The 17,671-nt window shown below is 50.9% G+C and overlaps 1 protein-coding gene across 4 annotated transcripts in view; it reads left to right on the top strand.

Annotated features, from left to right (window-relative positions):
- LOC148040814 (calmodulin-binding transcription activator 6-like) overlaps positions 1-17,671 on the top strand; it is an 87,175-nt gene that overhangs the window by 43,614 nt on the left and 25,890 nt on the right. The window lies entirely within an intron of this gene.

Genomic DNA, 17,671 nt, shown 5'->3' on the forward strand with positions numbered 1-17,671 from the left:
TATGTATTTCATAGGAGAATTGTTTCCACTTTGGGTTTTCTTATTTTGAAGTTTTCTTAATTTCACCAAGTTGTGCATTTAGGAGACTAATGTCTTATGCTTGGTAACAAAAAACGATTTTGGCAACCTGCTGAGGAAGCTGAAAGCCAAAGGTCTATAGGTGAAGATGAAACAACCGTGTTTTGTATAGGGCGTGTGTCTTAGGCTCATGGTTACACCAAGCACCTAGAAGCCACACTTACCCATATGCCATGATGCATTGAGTCAAAGGGCTCCCATCTTCAATTTCCTATCACAGTCACAATTTGGAGGATCCCATTATTTGCATTTTATTTTCCTTATGGCAGTAGTACAAGGGTTTTATGCTAGGGATACAGTATACAAAGAGCTTGTGTTGCAAGTGCAAGCTTGTTGCACACATGGGAGGCGGAGGTGTCATGCATGGAGGTGGTGGAATGAAGAATTTTGCCACAGCCTTAGGGCTTGGTCTCTTGGTTAAGGGGATCCTCTATAGAGACTTTAGATGCCAGTTGCACAAAGTCTCATATAGCCTGATTTTCCCTTTGGCTGACATACGTATTCTTGATTATTAGCGTGTCTATGTAGCCAACTTTTGAGAATCACTTTATGAGTAGCATAGTACCTCAAAATACCGTTTTGGGCAGTCTGAAATGAACTGGCCATTTCCCCCCGAAATGGGACTGCTGGAATAGCGTTTTGGGCAGTCCACCCTTTGGTCAGAAACAGGCTTATACAGAACGTTTTTGGGTCATTTTTTTTTCTTGTCCCTTGCATATTTGGTCCTACGTTTTCTCCTCTATGACCCTGTGGTGGTGGTGGTGGTGGTGCTGCTGCTGCTGCTCCTCCTCCTCCTCCTCCTTCCTTCCTTCTTCTTATTCCTTCCTTCCTTTCTTCCTTCCTCCTCCTCCTTTAACCTTCAAGTTCTATCCTTTCCCTTCTTCTTCCTAAGTTCGCATGCCTCCTTCAAAGCCATCGCACTGGACCCATTTTGGAGGCATGTGATATGAATTTAATCATGTGACATGAAGGCTTGAAGTTTTGTGTGAAATTTGGATAGATATTGTTGTAGGCATTGATATATTTAGATACCTATGCATTTATTTTAGGCTAAAATCCGAAACTCCTCCCCTCCGGCTTCTGTTGTTTTCATTTCCCCCATTTCCGAAACTCTCTTGTGCTATGATGAGTAGGTCCTTTAGCAAATCAAAGTTTACTTTCTCGGTAGTAACTAAGCTTGTGAACCATGTTCTCCTGTTTTCTCCAAGACAAAACTTGAAGGCTTGAGTGTTCTCGGACGTAGTTTTGAGGTAATTAGCTCCATTGACTTGCCCAACTTATTAGTTCTAGTTGTAGCAAAGGTTGAATTGATGGTTTTCTTGCCACTCTAATCAAGATAAAAATTGTGCAGCTTGGCAACTAAGATGAAGGTGTTGGGCCACTCTAATGCAAATGATTGAAGCTATGTTGAACTTGAAATCTTCTATTCTTGTAATGTTACTTAGTGGAAGATTCACTTCTTTAACTTTGTGGACAGTTCATTTGTATTTGTGCCTCCTAAAAAGTTTCGTTTGCAATCTTTGGCATGTTCAACTTTAGTTACTAGCACAGCACAAGTGCTTTGTCATTGTCTTATCTTCCTTGGTTGACCATTTCTATGGATTGTTTTGTTTGGAATTCTGAGAGAGAGAAAGAAAGAGAGAGAGTATATTAACATCTCTATAAGGCCAATGTGGCCTATGAGACCAAAGCAATACATACAATGATGGTGTGTTTTTCATCTTGAACGAGAAAATATGAAAAACATGCCTATAAGATGAAAAGTGAAATAGTGTCCTATAAAAAGAAAACATGTCGATGATCTAAAAGTAAAAGTAGAAAAAGGAAACTCTCCATCAATGAGATGTTTGTCCTCTAAGGAGATGTATCTCTGTATGGTTGAGGTGTCTTGACATTTGTCTCCTATGGCGCTCAATGATGGCTCTAATTTGTCCGTGGTGTGGATATCTAGGCCTTCATTTGGGTGGATGAGGGCACTTGGACTGCTTTAGTGCCACTGCTCTAGCCAAAGGGTCACCTAGAGAATATAAGGTCTAATGATGATGTACTCCTGTAGGCTGTGTGGCAGTAGCAGTGGTATGTGCCATACTCAGTCGTGCAGCAGTGAAAAAGTCAATGACTGCTCTCTTTCCATGTGAGACGAGCTGCGTGGGCCTCCTATTTTGTAGAATAGCTGCTTTGTGCCTTTGGAGCTACAAGAGGAAGAAACCCAAGCATCTCTGATTCTCAAATTGCATGATTCGTCTCAAGGGTCCAAAACCCTCTTGAAATAGAAAGTGGTATTTGCCTTGTATATAATAATATACCATGCATTTGTAGATGTAGTGCTTCTCTGTCTCTAGCTCTCTATCGCATAGCGGGCATATGTGTTCCTCTGTCTATATGTCCCTCCATTTGTGTGTCTCAATCCTCAGGTGGTGGGATGAGGTGTGGATCTTACAAATAACTGTGTGCAATCCATGAGGCAGTTATGTATCCATGTAATTGGGTTGGGTGATGAAACCATCCTTAGATACTTGAAGGAAGTGGGTTTGGTAGTGTGCCATCCTCATGCTATGGGGGGAGGGGGGTCAGATCCAAGTCTTCTCCGTATCTAACCTCAGTATGTTTGTTCTGATCACATGGTTCAGCTCTGATCGGCTTAGGTCAAGTTTAGGCCAATTCAGCCCATGTAAACTCATCCATGTACTCATTTGAGCACACCAACAATGTATGTTGCCATTTGTTGCTAGCTATCTAGAAGAGGCTAGGGCTAGCCGTGGGTATCTATCTTGGGGGAGCTCCCATAGTCTATGTATGAAAGTCATTGCCTGGACCAAGGCCACAACTACCATGGGTGATGCTCCCAACTCAGCTTTGATAATCTCATGTGGGGTCGAGCTCTTTGCTTGTATCATACGTGAGATCATCATGACTAGTGGTCTTTCCATATTCTCCCACCCGTCATAGCATTCCTTATTTGGTCCATCATGGTTTCCCAAAGGCTGTCTCCTCGTGTGGAAGAGACTCGGACCCCAAATAGCTGCCCCATATAGGAGTGTGGGTGTAACTAGGGTATCAAAAAGCCACAGTTTGGTGTGCGGTTCTTGAAACTGTATGTGAGCACATTGCCTCTCCAGTGCATCTAAGGTTGCATATGCTTTTGCCAAACGGGCCTGTGATATCTCTCTCCAAGAGAATTGTGGTCCCTTCAATGTGACCCCCAAATAAACATATTGCCTGACCATCTCCACTGGCTCTCCATCGAAAGTAAATTGGTGCTCAGCTCTCATCACCCAAGTAGCTGAAGTGTTATATACCATAACTCTAGTTTTCCCAAGGTTCACCTTAAGGTCTCGATCTCTGCAAAAAGCCAATAATGCATCCAAGTGTCTATTTAGTACCTCATGTGAGTCAGATATAAGTACAATATTGTCTGTATAAAGCAGTGACGGTATCAGTAGTCAAGCTAGGCTGGCTCCAGCCCCACCAGTTGTGTCCATGTATTCTGAAATTTCATGTACAGTCCAAATACTGTCACAGAGAGAGAGAGAGAGAGAGAGAGAGAGAGAGAGAGAGAGAGAGAGAGAGAGAGAGAGAGAGAGAGAGAGAGAGAGAGAGAGAGAGAGAGAGAGAGAGAGAGAGAGAGAGAGTTATATTAACGTCTACAACAGGCCAAGTTGGCCTATGAGACCAAAATGTTGCATACAAATGTCTGGGAGATTTCAAAAGTCCTAGTGAAGCTAACATTTATGCTATGTTGAACTAAATTGAGTAGGTACAAAATGATATCTGGACTAGATACAATCTAGAGGTACTCCCAGTGCGGTGTGGAACTGCTCCTGGGGTGTTCATCCTAAGATGTCCCGCATGGGTCGGTCTAGTATGGAGAGGCTAAAGCGGCGGGGCAGGGCCCTCCGATGGCGGCGTAGTATCCCTTGTATCTTCGACCAGTGTCTTCTGCGGGGACGGGGGCTGGCGGGGCGTGGTTGCCGGGTTTTACCTCTCGCTGTGGCTATTTCTAAGGTGGTCCCCGGGGGCCGGGAGGCCGGTTGGGCTGGTGGGGCCTCGGTGGTGGGGAGGGTAGCTGGTATTTGGTAGAAGTCGTTGAGTGTGCGTTGGTTGGTGGCTCCTTGTCTTTGCTCCGTGGTTCGTGGGAGGTGGTCTTTGTGGCATCGTATTTCCAGTAGAAAGAGCCCCAGGCATCTCTGGTCTTTGAATTCCATCACCTTGGAGAGTGGTCCGAATCCTTCGCTGAATAGGCAGTGGAAGTGTCCCCGGATTTCGTAGTACACTGGGTATCTACAGATATAGCGTTCCTCTGTCTCTGGCTCGAGATGGCAGAGCTGACAGATTTGGTCTTTTGGGGGGAGGGGGTTGGCCCCGTATCTGCCCGTTTCGACCCATAGTTGGTGTGAGGACGTTCGGATCTGTCCGATGGCACTTCTGACCCCGTGAGACAAGTGTGTGTCCATGTATCTTGGGCGGGTGATGAAGCCGTCCGGGGAGATATGCAGGAAGTGTTCTCGGTAGAAAGCCTTCTTGGTTCCTAGTTCCGATGTGGGGGTCACCCATGTCTTGGTGGTGTCTGTCTGGATGATATCCATTCTGGTGATGCGATTTACCTCCTCTCGGCTGAGCTCTAGGTGTGGGCAGTCTAGGCTGTATTGTAGTGGGGGGAGGTGGTCCATGTGCAGGCCGTGGAGCCGTAGCCAGGTCTCTATTCGGGCATACCAGCACTCAGTGTCCCCTTGTGTTGCTAGCTGTTTGGATGACTTTAGGGCAAGTCTGGGGTATCGGTGCCGAGGCAGGTCCCATATTCGGCGCAAGAAGGTCACGGTTTGGAAGAGGGCCTCCGTCACAAGGGGCGGTGCCCCCAGCTCTGCGCGGATGATCTCGTGTGGTACGGAGGGCTTGCTTCGGATCATCCGTGAGATCATAAGTACTAGGGGTCTCTCCATCTGGTCCCATCCTTCATAGGTGGCCTCCTCCTCAGGCAGTGGCTGATCCTGTGGGGCCCTCCGCGTGTGGTAGAGATTGAACCCCCATATGGGAGCCCCGCACAGGAGGGTTGATTGAACCCCCATATGGGAGCCCCGCACAGGAGGGTTGGTGTGACCAAGGTGTCAAAAAGCCAGAGTTTTGTCTGGGGTTCCTGGAACTGTATGCGGGCACATTGGTTCTCCATTGACCCGAGGGCTGCATAGCCTCGGGTTAGTCTATCTTCCGCGGCCTTTCTCAGGGTAAATCTTGGTCCAAAGAATGTAATCCCCAGATAGACGTATCTTTGGACCACGTCCATGGTTTCTCCACCGTATGTGAAGGGGGGTACCGACCGACAGAGCCATTGGGTTGACGTGTTGAACACCATGACCTTGGTTTTCCCCAGGTTCACAGTTAGGTCTTTGTCTTGGCAGAAGGCTTGTAGTGCGTCCAGTTGGCGCTGCAGCCCTTCGGGTGTGCTGGAGATGAGGACTATGTCGTCCGCATATAGTAAGATAGGTATCAGTGTCCCTCCCAGGCTCGATCCCACCTCGCCCAATCTATCTATGTACTCTGAGATCTCATCAATGTAGAGGCCAAATAGGGTGGGCGAGAGTGGGCATCCTTGCTTGACTCCGATGGTGCTGGTGATCTCCTTTGACAGCCCTCCCGGTGCCCGAACTCGGCCCGTTACCGATTTGTATAGTGCCAGTATCCCCCATCATATTTCGGTTGGTACCTCAAGTTCTTGTAGTCTTTGCGTGAGCCTCGCTCGTGGGACTGTCAAAGGCCTTGCGGAAGTCCATGAAGTAGCAGTACACTCGTCTTCCATGCGCTCTGCCCTCCTCTATGATGGCTCTCAGTGTGAGGATATGGTCAAGGGTGCAGAACCCCCTCCTAAACCCTGCTTGTCCTGCTGCTCGGTGTTGGTGTTGCTTTGCCCACTTGCTTAGCTCCTGGTCCAGTATGGATCCATAGAGCTTGGCTAGTACATGGCCAACCATGACTGTTCGGTAGTTCGTGGGAACCATGGGGTCTCCGGCCTTCAGGATAGGTATTATGGTGTTGGCTGACCAACTGGCTGGGAAGCCTTCGCATAGGGCTCTGTTGAACATGTATGCTACGAGAGGTGCCAGCATGTCTCTAGCATGGGTCAAATGCTCTGCTACCAAGCCTTCGTGGTCTTGGGCACGGCCATTTTGGAGTTTGTCAATGGCGTCCCGAACCCGCCCCGTGCTGAAGAATGTGGATGATCCGGGTCTGCTCCGTGGGGGCCGGGGTAGCTGGGGCTGCTTGGGTACTTGGTATAGTGAGGTTGCATATGCATGCCAAGTGTCCGGGGAGGTGATGGGCGTCTGGGCTCGGGGTTCCTGAAACGCCTTCCATGCCTCTTTGCTGTCCTGTCCTAAGAATAGCTGGTAGAATTCGTGTTCCACCTTGGAGAGGTAGGCTCGTTTCTTCCATCGCACTAGGTGACGGAAGATCAAGCGTGCCTGTTTATGCGTGTGTACTCCCCGTGCTTCATCCTGTTGAAGACGGAGCCGGGTTTCCCTGCACTGCGTTGTACCAGCTATTCTGTGGGACATTCTTGTTCGGAGGGGTGGGGTGGGGGGAGGAGGATGTGTGGGGGAAGTATTCGGCAGCTGAGGTGTGTAGTGTGCCCGCCAACTGTGCTATGACCTCCTCCAGGGGTGTGTGGGGGTTCATTTCTTGCAGGCTCCAATAGAGATGGTTGGAGTATGCCTCGCAGTTAGCCTGGTAAAGTGGTATCTGGGGAATCTTGGGGGGTTGCTTGTTGGGGGGGTTAGGTCATACCTGCAAGTTATGTCAAATTGTAGGTATGCATGGTCGGCAGCCACTGTGAGTGGGTGAGGTGATATTTTAAGGGACTGGACGTCAGGGATAAGTGATAGAGGGCCGAGGATATAGTCCACTGTGCTTGCTCCCAGTTTCTGTGTGGGTGCTCCATGTGCCCCCCGTCCGATGCAGTTGGCCGCGTGCTTGTGTGGGAAGCATGTGAGGGCATCCGACCCGGGCCATCTGTCGAGGCCATTGAGGATGGCCAGTCCGTGTGCCCCCCCTAACGCCAGTAGGTGTTCGCCATATTCGGTGCACTCAGCTGTGTCCTGTGACGCCCGGTTGAGTCCTATCTCCTCCGGTGCAATCTCTTTGTACATGTGGTCTTCGCTCTCGAAGAAGGGGGTCTGCCTTTGTGCTGTGCGTGCGTTGAAGTCTCCAGCCAACATGACATCCCCCAAGAGAGAGAGAGCTGAAGGGTTCTGCTGTGTCGAATTAGGGTTTCAGACCTGCTGATTTGGGTTTCGACTGTCAGACAGTAGGTTTTCTGTTTGTTTGACCTGATACACAGGTGCAGTTCACGCAGAGAACAGTCATCAAGAGAGCTGTCTTCAAACAGGGCTGCGACTACGGTGTACACAGTTGTCTGGATGCAGTCCTGCCACAGTCAGAGCGGCGATCAGAATCAAGAGCAAAGCAACCATCTGCTGTCCTACCCTGCACCCGGCCTGTATACCTCTAGATCTGAGCATGTTTGGTGGGGGACTGCCTGCACCTGGCTGAAATTGAGGGCACCTGGATTCTGGGATTCCCTGTGTTTGCAGCCTGCTTTGACTGCAGACCTGTAATTGGCAGAGAGAGAGAGAGAGAGAGAGAGAGAGAGAGAGAGAGAGAGAGAGTGAAACGCGATGGCGAGAGAGCACGCGATGGTGGATTCCGCCCTGCCGCCGGCCGTCTGACCTGCGTGTGGTCGTCGCCCGTTGGCCCTGTGTGTCAGGTTCCCTGTTGCCGTCAGATCGGGGCCCTGTGGGCCGTCGCCTGTCCGCCTGTCCGCCCTGCATCGCCTGTTCACCCTAACCCTGCCGTCGCCTGTTAACAACCCTAACCCTGCCGTCACCTGTCAGAGCGAGCTGCGCCCTGCCTGAATTCTCCCCTTAGGCGTCTGCCGGGTCCGTTTTGCCCCTTCGCCACAGTGTTACACGCGCTGGTCGTACTGTGACTACCCCGTCGACCCCTACTGCTCGCTGGCTGCGACCTTCCTTCTGGGGTCGCCCTGGTTCGAGAGAGAGAGAGAGAGAAAGTGCGACCCTGCGCCTGCGCGTGTGCTGCTTGTGTGACGAAGGCCTGCGTGCGTAACACTGCACCCCTGTGGGACTGCGACCTGTGAGCCACCCGTTTGCATCAGCTGCCTGCTGCCTGTTCCTGCAGCGATTGACAGAGAGAGAGAGAGAGAGAGAGTTCTTGGCAGCGAGAGAGAGAGAGAGAGAGAGAGAGAGAGAGAGAGAGAGAGAGATTTCTAACTCAGCCGACCGTGATCTGCACTGTGCGTCAGTCCTCCTTCGAGATCAGCTCGTCCTACAAGATGGCTGGTTTGGATCTGGATTTCATAGACCTAACGGTGGTAGCACTTGGCCCGGATTCTGATGCTGAGGAACCAGAGGATATGGTTCCGTGCACTGAAGAGATGCCCCCGGGTCCTGACATCCAGCTTGCGGGTAAACGTACCAAGCATACCTAGGAAGAGATAGGTGTTATTCAGGATTGTTCCTATGCGCAGGTTGCTTCAGATCCTGTGGACTCTCAGGAGGTGGAGTGGGAGCATCTGCTGGAATTTGCCAACACTCTGCTTGGTGAATATGTTCAACATAATCAGGAAGCCTTCTCTGACTCTGCACCTGACGATGTTCTGGAAGCTACTGTCGACCCCAAAACTGTCCTACGCTCCTTTTCGGTGTTTTATGATCGCGCTGTGATACTCTTCTTCACTGGTCGAATCCCGCTGCTTTCCCGTATTCGCCAATGGTTGTAGAGTCTGCTACAAGGGGAATGTGTTGAAGAGATTTTTGTTGGGTCCCGAGGTTTCTTTGAGGTCCTTTTGAAAACTGAGACGCACCGTGCTGCTCTCCTGTCTAAACTGCCTTTGTTTTTTGATCATCGGTTGGTTCATGTGGTTCCATGGCGCCCGATGGCAGATTTTCAGCGCCTCCTGCAACGTGAATGCCCCGTGTGGGTAGAAGTGGAAAATTGTCCGGCTGTTTATTGGCCGCTATTGAAGGATGCTATGGCCGCTGTGGGCACGGTTCTGGTCCCGCCCAGTCTCCGGGCTGTGAATCGCAACCGCTTGTGCATGTTATGGGATACTGCAAGGAAAAGGCCTGCTTGGTTACGCCTCAATTGCTCTGGCATGCATCCGTTGCACTTTCGTTTGAAATGGGGCAATTTTGCAAGCCATTGCTTTTCCTGTGGACAGTTGGGGCACTTTATGGCCGAATGCCCAGAGTAGCAACACATTTCAGATGCGTGCCATGTTGCTCCGCCCATGGAAGATATGGTGTGTGATGCTCTGTCGCTGGATACTATCCACCCGCCCCAAGTTTTGGCCAAAGGTAAACAACAGGTTTCGGGTCTGGATTCCCGTGCCACTGATTGGGTTGAAGTCCATGCAAAAAAAGGCAACAGGATTGTTGCTGGCATGGAGAGTACTGTGCCTCCTACCTCACAAGATTCCATGCGTACATATATGCGCCAGAAGGAAATGTTGTCTTCCGAGCGCTCTGCTCCTGCTATGGTTTCTTCAGCCCCCCGTCCCCAGCCCGCTAAGAAAATGTATTCGGATCGTCCAAAGGGTCGACCTGCAAAGCTGGCTTTTGATACCAGAGGCAACGTCATTACTGCGTGGGACCGTCGTTATCCACGTTCCAACCCCAAGTAAGCAGATATGCCATCTACTTCCAAATCTAGTCCTCAGAACTCTTTTGCGGTGTTGGCGGATTTCTTGGATGAGGGAGTCCTGGACATTCTCGCCGACAAAGTCAAATCGAGGCAAGCTGTGCCTCGTACCTGATTGTGTTTTGCATACACATGAAAATAGCCACGTGGAATGTGCGAGGAATTTGTTCTCGACACAAGCAACATGCCACGTGGACTGCATTGTATGAGAATCAGTGGGATGTCCTGTGCGCTGTTGAGCACAAGAGTCACGGTGACGCCGGAAAAGTTGTGGATTGCCATGGCTTTCGTTTGTTCTATGCAGGAACACAGGCCATGCATTATTCGGGTGTGCTCATGATTGTACATGCCAAATATCAGCCTGTTCTTATTAAAAATGATGTTCATGGCCGCTTTTTGGTGGTTGAGATTTTATTCGAAGGGGAAATCTTATGGTTACTTGGCCTCTATGCTCCGAATGATTCGTTATCTCGCCGGGAGCTTTGGCAGACTTTGCAGACTTCCTTGGCACTTGGCAGACGGGGCTTCTTCATGGGGGATTTCAATATGTGTGTTGATTCTTCCCAGTCCACATCGGAGCACTCGGTAATGGATGCGCCGGAAAGTCGTATGTGGCATGAGTTGGCTCTTGCTGTTCTTAAGCAAGATCTTTGGTCCTGGCTACACCCGTCTTCTACAGGATTTACTTTCCATTCGGCCCAGTATGCAACAACATGGTCGCGGTTGGACCGTATATATATCATGCAGAATGATGATTTTCTGCCTGAGATGCTCGAAATAAAAGTGCTGCAGCAATATGCCTTGTCGGACCATTTCCCTCTGCAGTTCGAGTTGCTTGCACAACCCATTGCACCTTTCAAGCAATTTCTGGAGAGACTCCCTTTGCGTTTCAACTCGTCCTACTTGAAGCATGCAATTTTTCAGGGCTATATGCAGCAATTGCTTGACAGATTCTTCTTGGACTTTTCCTCTCAGGGCACTGCGTCATTTGAAAGATTGCTCTCTAATGTGCAGCGGGTTGCTCGGCAGTATGGGATCTACCATGCCTCTCTTTGTCGGCGCCGTCGACAGGCAGCGGAGGACCTGCTGGTTTTGGTTCGCTCCCTGCTGGTGGACACGCCAGATGATGCATTTCTGCTTGCACTGGCCATGCGGGTGGCCGATCTTATTAAAGAATTTTAGTTAAAATCGTATCAGCAGGCCAAATTGCAACATCTGATAGAGACGTTGCAAGATAGTGCATGTCAGACCCATAAGTTCTTTCGCGCTCTTCATGCCTTTCCTGCTTGAGAGAATATGACCAGACTCGAGGATGCAGAAGGCCACCTTATCCTGGATCCATAGACTATTGTGCATATGTGCAGGAATTATTTCCGTGACCTTCTCGGTTCCGCTTCTCCACCTTCAACCCAAATTACTCAGGCCCGTTCGGTTTTTTATGACCTGGTCCGCAATTAGCTTCCGCAGGACATGCAAGCTACTATGGAGTCAGATATTGGTGAGGCAGAGGTTGTGGACGTCTTGTTACACTTGCCCAAAAGATAAAAGTCCGGGTTGGGATGGTCTCACCAATGAGTTCTTTGAAGCTTTCGCTACCCAACTGGCGAAACCATTGCATGCTTTGTTTCAGCAGGTGTGGGAAACGGGGATCATGCCTCCCTCATGGAAACAAGGACTTATTAAACTGCTTCCAAAAGTTCCTTCGCCATCTAAGTTGGCACAGTGGCGCCCAATTTCTTTGATGGGTTCAATGTACAAAATCTTTTCCAAAGTAATGGCGAATCGGCTTCATAAGCATCTCCCTGCCCTTGTGTACCCTCTCCAGTATGGTTTCATTAAGGGCCGAAATATTCTACACAACGTTTTGAATGCCCAATTGGCCATTGATTATGCCAGGCATTCTAATCAGGAGGTCGTACTGATTCAACTGGACCTGGAAAAGGCTTTTGACTATCTGGACTGGTCTTTCGTTGCTGAACTTATGTCTGCTATGGGCTTTGGTGCTCGGATGTCTCGTCTAATCTACACCATTAGTGTTGCGGCGTCTTCGCGAGTCATGCTGAACGGAGGTGTTACTGAGCCATTTGTCCTTGCCCGTTCTGTCAGACAGGGGTGCCCTTTGAGCCCTTTATTCTTTGCCCTTGCGACACATCTAGTTCTTTCCATGTTATCACATATGGCCGCCTCTTCTCAGTTGGCCGGACTGTCGCTTCCTACAGGACAGCACTTCATTAGCGAATCCCTGGCAGATGATACCTTTATGATTTTGCGTGCGGACAAGGATAACCTTCGAAAAGCATTGGATGTTTGGGAACTCTTTGGTCAGGCGTCAGGCCTTCGTATCAATGCGCTCAAATCAGCCATTCTAAGCTGCACGGAGTCGGATTTGCAGTCCTTGGACTGGCAGGGTCTGGTTGTTCCTTGTGGCTCCATTGTCAGGCATCTTGGATGCCCTTTGGGTGTTGATGTTCCTCCAAAGCAGCTTCTGCAGTGGATTTCTCAGAAAATGGTGGCTAAGTTTATGTATTGGAAGTCTTAGGCCTGGCCCTTCCACGTTCGCCTCAAAGTAGCCCAGATTATTATGTTGCCAATGCTCACATATTTCTTGCCATTATTGCCCTGGACTACTACGACTCTGAATGCTCTTACTCAGTCTATTCGCTTCATGCTATGGAAGAAGGACTCATTGCATGCAGGTATTTTTTGGATCTCGTGGTCGCATGCGTGCACCCCCAAATGCATGGGTGGCGGAGCTATTTTAGATGCCCAAACTCACATGCAGGCACTTCGTTGGTCTCTTTTCCGCGCCATGTGCTCGGATCATCATCCGTGGATCACTATAGCCCGTTATTTCCTTGAGGGCCATGGGCTTCTGCATGGCAATACCCAAATCCGGAGTTCTTGGTGGCATGTTCTTAATGCTGATTCGCGGTTCTCCAGTTCTTCTTCATCACTGCTTACTCATTTGGTATGTTCCTGGAAACACGTCCTTCAAAAGGCTCAGTGGCATCCAACGGAGGATCGCTTGGCTACTAACTCTTTTCAATTGGAATTACTGGCAGTCTCGCGTCTACTTTCGTGGGAAGGTAAACATGAGCTTAGACCACAATTCAACCGGATGGCACGTTTGGGCTTGTCTTCGGTTGTGGATGCCACCCTTGCCAGTCGCAATGTGCTTATATCGTTTCGTACAGCTAGGAGGCTTTTCAGGATCCCTCGTGGATATAGGCCTTTATGGGAACAACTTTTGACGGTACTCCAGAGCAGACAACCCTTTCCTGCTCTTGATTCGGATCGTCCCTGGCAGGATTGGGACCTACAAGGCCGGCTGAATTTGAGCAAAGCTTCTGCTAACCAAGTGTATCATCTTCTGATTAAAGATCATCAATGGCTGGTTACTAAAGTGAATGCTTTATGGGGATTGCGTAAATCCCGGTCATGGTGGAGGGCAACTGTGATGGAGGGCTGGTTGAACAAGACACCCTTTAAATATAAAGTTTTTCTTTGGAGAGTGATGATTGGGGGTCTTCCGCTTGCTTCGGCTCTTTCCAAGCGACGAATCTCCAATGGCACCTGTTTCTTTTGCACCACTACTATGGAATCCGCCCGCCACCGATTTATCTCTTGCCACGTCACTAAGAAAGTCTGGTTATTTTTGTCGGCAGTTTGGCGAGGGGTGGTTGGTATCACCCTGCGCCCCTTTGATTGGGTTTTTGGCCAGCCCAAATACCCTACTCCCGCACAGCCACATATGAAGCTCATGTATCACTTTCTTCGATACTGGGGCTGTTGGCATAACTGGACCATTCGGAATGCTTTTCTGTTTGACTCCGCCTATAATGTTCAGCGGCATATTGTGAGGCTTAAGGGCCTCTTGTATTGGCAGTTAGCTCTTCTCCATCGTTCTGATTTGCTCTCTACGGAGGACTTCCGTCCCTGGCATATGGCAATTTCATCCGCATCCTTGCCATGACATTGTAACTTGTAGTTTTTAGAACCTCTTCACATGATGGCTTGGATTGTCGTCATGTATCTTGTAATCAAGTAATCTTGTATTTTTTTCGTAATTAATACAATTACCTTTTACGAAGAGAGAGAGAGAGAGAGAGAGAGAGAGAGAGAGAGAGAGAGAGAGAGAGAGAGAGAGAGAGAGAGAGAGAGGAGAAGACTTTTACGAAAAAAAAAAGAAAAGAGAGAGGAGAAGAGATGGCGGATGATCGTGCCCTGTCCGTGACCTACCTGTAGAAGCCCTGTCCCTGAGCCGCGTGCGGACATTGTCACTCTCTACTGGCGGACGTCTACCTGCAAGCGGACGCCTACCTGTGGATGGTCGAGACTCGCTGCGGATGGCTGTGTCTACACATAACGCCTCGTTACCTTATTCGCCTCTTGCCTTCCTGCCTTCCGCCTTGTCCATCCGTCTTCTGCACTGGTCGCGATCCTGACTCCCCCTGACGTGCGGAGGTATTTACTTGCCCTGCGCCCTGTATGAGTTCTCCCCTCAGACTAGTGCAGAGTCCGTTCTGCCCTGCCCTTGCCTATCCTATCGACCCGTGCTGCTTACCGGCGTGCGACCTTCCTTCCAGTGTCGCCCTGTTCCGCGAGAGAGAGAGAGAGAGAGAGAGAGAGAGAGAGAGAGAGAGAGAGAGAGAGAGAGAGAGAGAGAGAGAGAGAGAGAGAGAGAGAGAGAGAGAGAGAGAGAGAGAGAGAGAGAGAGAGAGAGAACTGCTGTTGTGTGGACCTGCATAGGTTGGGGGCCAGAGTTGCGACTTGAAGCGCTGATCTCCTGTCCTATAACGTTTCGCCCTGCAGTAAATCCTAGCCAGCAAGTGACATCGTCTGAGAAAGGGAGTGCCTGATCACACAGGTGAAGTGCACAGAGAGAGAGAGAGAGAGAGAGAGAGAGAGAGAGAGAGAGAGAGAGAGAGAGAGAGAGAGAGAGAGAGAGAGAGAGAGAGAGAGAGAGAGAGAGAGAGAGAGAGAGAGAGAGAGAGAGAGAGAGAGAGAGAGAGAGAGAGAGAGAGAGAGAGAGAGAGAGAGAGAAGAGCGACAGAGAGAGAGAGAGGTGGAGAGAGAGAGAGAGAGAGAGAGAGATTCGAACGATGTCGCCGCCTGTGCGTGAGGCCCTGCCGTCGGTCGTTTGACCCGTCGGCCCTGCCCGCCATCACGCCTGCCTGCCGTCGGGCGTCAGACCTACGGGTCTGGGTCGCCGTCGGACCTGCACGCCGCCCCTGCAGACCTGCACGCCGTCGGACCTGCTCGTCGCCCCTGCTTGCCATCCGCCCGCCCCTGTTCGACCTGTTCGCCATCGCACCTGCACGCCACCGGACCTGCTCGTCGGCCCTCCTTGCCATCCAACCTGCCCGCTGTTCGACCTGTCCGCCACGAGAGAGAGAGAGAGAGAGCGAGCTGGCGCGCCCTGTGGTCTGCGCTGTCACCGCCTGACGCCCTGCCAGACGCCACCCCTCGTTCGCGCCCGCCCAGCCTCGGTTCGTTGGTAGGTCGCGCTGTCCATCGTCGAGGGCTACATCGTCGCCTCTGGTTGACGGTCGCACCTGCTCACGGAGCCGTCCCGCCGCCCTGTTTCTGCCGCCCTAGCCACGGCAGCCTGCCCCTGCAGCCGTGAGTCAGCGGATCCGCCCCTGCCTGTCTCGCTGAATCATCTGAAGTCGCCCTGTCAACTTCACCTCTGCTGCGGCTCGAGGCGCCGCCTGCGTGTGCTCCTCCTTTCGTGCAGAGGCACCCAGTTCCTGTGAAAACCCTGAACCTGACCTTCGTCAGAGAGGAGAGAGTTCGCCCTCTGTGTGAAGACAGCAGTATGGCTGGCCTGGATTTGGATTTTCTTGACCGGACGGTGGCAGCCCTTGGCCCTGATTCCAATGCAGAGGAGCCGGAAGATATGGTGCCATGCACGGAGGAGTTGCCGCCGAGTTCTGAACAGCCGCCTGCCGGCAAACGCTCCAAGCCTACGCCTGATGAGCCAATGAGTCCTCCGGAACGCTCCTATGCGCAAGTGGCCTCTGATCCGGTGGATTCGCAGGAAATCGACTGGGAGCATTTGCTGGACTTCGCCAATACTCTGCTTGGCGATTATGTCCAGCATAACACCGAATCTTTTTCTGTTGCGGGAACGGATGATGTGCTGGAAGCCACGGTGGACCCCAAATCAGTCTTGCGATCTTTCTCGGTGTTCTATGACCGTGCAGTTATTCTTTTCTTCACTGGCAGGATCCCAATGCTTTCGCATATTCGCCAGTGGCTGCACCATCTATTGCAAGGGGAGTCGGTTGAGGAGATTTTCCTTGGACCTCGCGGGTTTTATGAGGTCCTGCTGAAATCGGAAACGCATCGCGCTGAGCTCCTGTCCAAGTTGCCGCTATTTTTTGATCGCCGCCTGGTTCATGTTGTGCCATGGCGCCCCATGGCCGACTTCCAGCGCCTGCTTCAACGCGAATGCCCGGTGTGGGTAGAGGTGGAAAACTGTCCGGCGGTCTATTGGCCCATGTTGAAGGATGCGATGGCAGTTGTGGGAACAGTGCTGGTTCCCCCAAGCCTCAGGGCGATGAACCGCAACCGTTTATGCATGCTATGGGACACGGCCAGGAAAAGGCCCGCGTGGCTTCGCCTCAATTGTTCGGGCATGCATCCTTTGTATTTTCGCTTAAAATGGGGCAACTTTGCGGGCCACTGCTTTTCATGTGGTAAATTGGGGCATTTCATGGCCGAATGCCCTGAAAAGCAATCGTCTTCGGATGATGCGCAGGTTGTGCTGCCCAAGGACGACATGGTGCTTGATGCCACGCCCCAGGAAGCCCTTCAGTCTCCTCATGTCATGGACAAAGGCAAACAACAGGTCCGAAGTGTGGATTCCCGTCGTACTGACTGGATTGAGGCACGTCCTCAAAAAGGTAAAAAGTTCGATACAGGCTTGGCGGATCCTGGGCCTCCCGCTTCCCAGGATTCCGTGCGCACGTATACGCGCCGGAAAGAAATGGCCACTTCACAGCAGGCTCCGCGTCCTAGGGCCCCGTCGGGCCCCTGCAATCAGTCTCCAAGGAGAGCCTATACCGACGGCCCCAGAGGCCCACCTGCCAAGCTGGCGTTCGACGCCAAAGGAAATGTTATTACACCCTGGGATCGGCGTTATCCCCGCCCCTCTCCCAAGGCAGTGGATTGCCCTTCTACCTCCAACGCAGGTCGCCAGAATTCTTTTGCAGTATTGGCTGATTTTCTGGACGAGGGTGTCCTGGATGCTCTCGCGGAAAAGGTGAAATCGAGGCAGCAGGTGCCTCGTTCCTGACTTCCTTCTTTGAGGATACATGAAGATAGCCACGTGGAATGTGCGAGGCATTTGCTCTCGCCATAAGCAACATGCCATGTGGACCGTCTTGCACGAGAACCAGTGGGATGTATTGTGTGCAGTTGAGCACAAGAGTCACGGTGAAGCAGGAAAAGTGATGGATTGTCATGGATTCCGCCTGTTTTATGCAGGGACCCATGCTACGCACTATTCGGGCGTGCTGATGATTGTCCATGAGAAATATCAGCCTGTCCTTGTTAAAAATGATGTGCAGGGCCGCTTTCTGGTGATCGAAGTCTTATTTGAAGGCGAGATTTTATGGCTGTTGGGCCTCTATGCGCCGAATGATCCCGCATCCCGCCGGGATCTTTGGTCCACTTTGCAGGGCTCCATGTCACTCGGCCGAAGGGGATTCTTGATGGGAGATTTCAATATGTGTGTCGACTCTTCTCAGTCCACTTCAGGGCATTCGGTAATGGATATGCCGGAAAGCCGGGTGTGGAGTTCTTTTGCTTTGCACGTGCTCAAGCAAGATCTTTGGTCGTGGCTTCACCCTTCTTTTTCAGGGTTTACTTTTCATTCCGC

The sequence above is a fragment of the Lygodium microphyllum genome, chromosome 1 (genome assembly GCF_053477565.2).
Source record: "Lygodium microphyllum isolate KBCC chromosome 1, Lygodium_microphyllum_v1.1.10, whole genome shotgun sequence".
Lineage (NCBI taxonomy): Eukaryota > Viridiplantae > Streptophyta > Polypodiopsida > Schizaeales > Lygodiaceae > Lygodium > Lygodium microphyllum.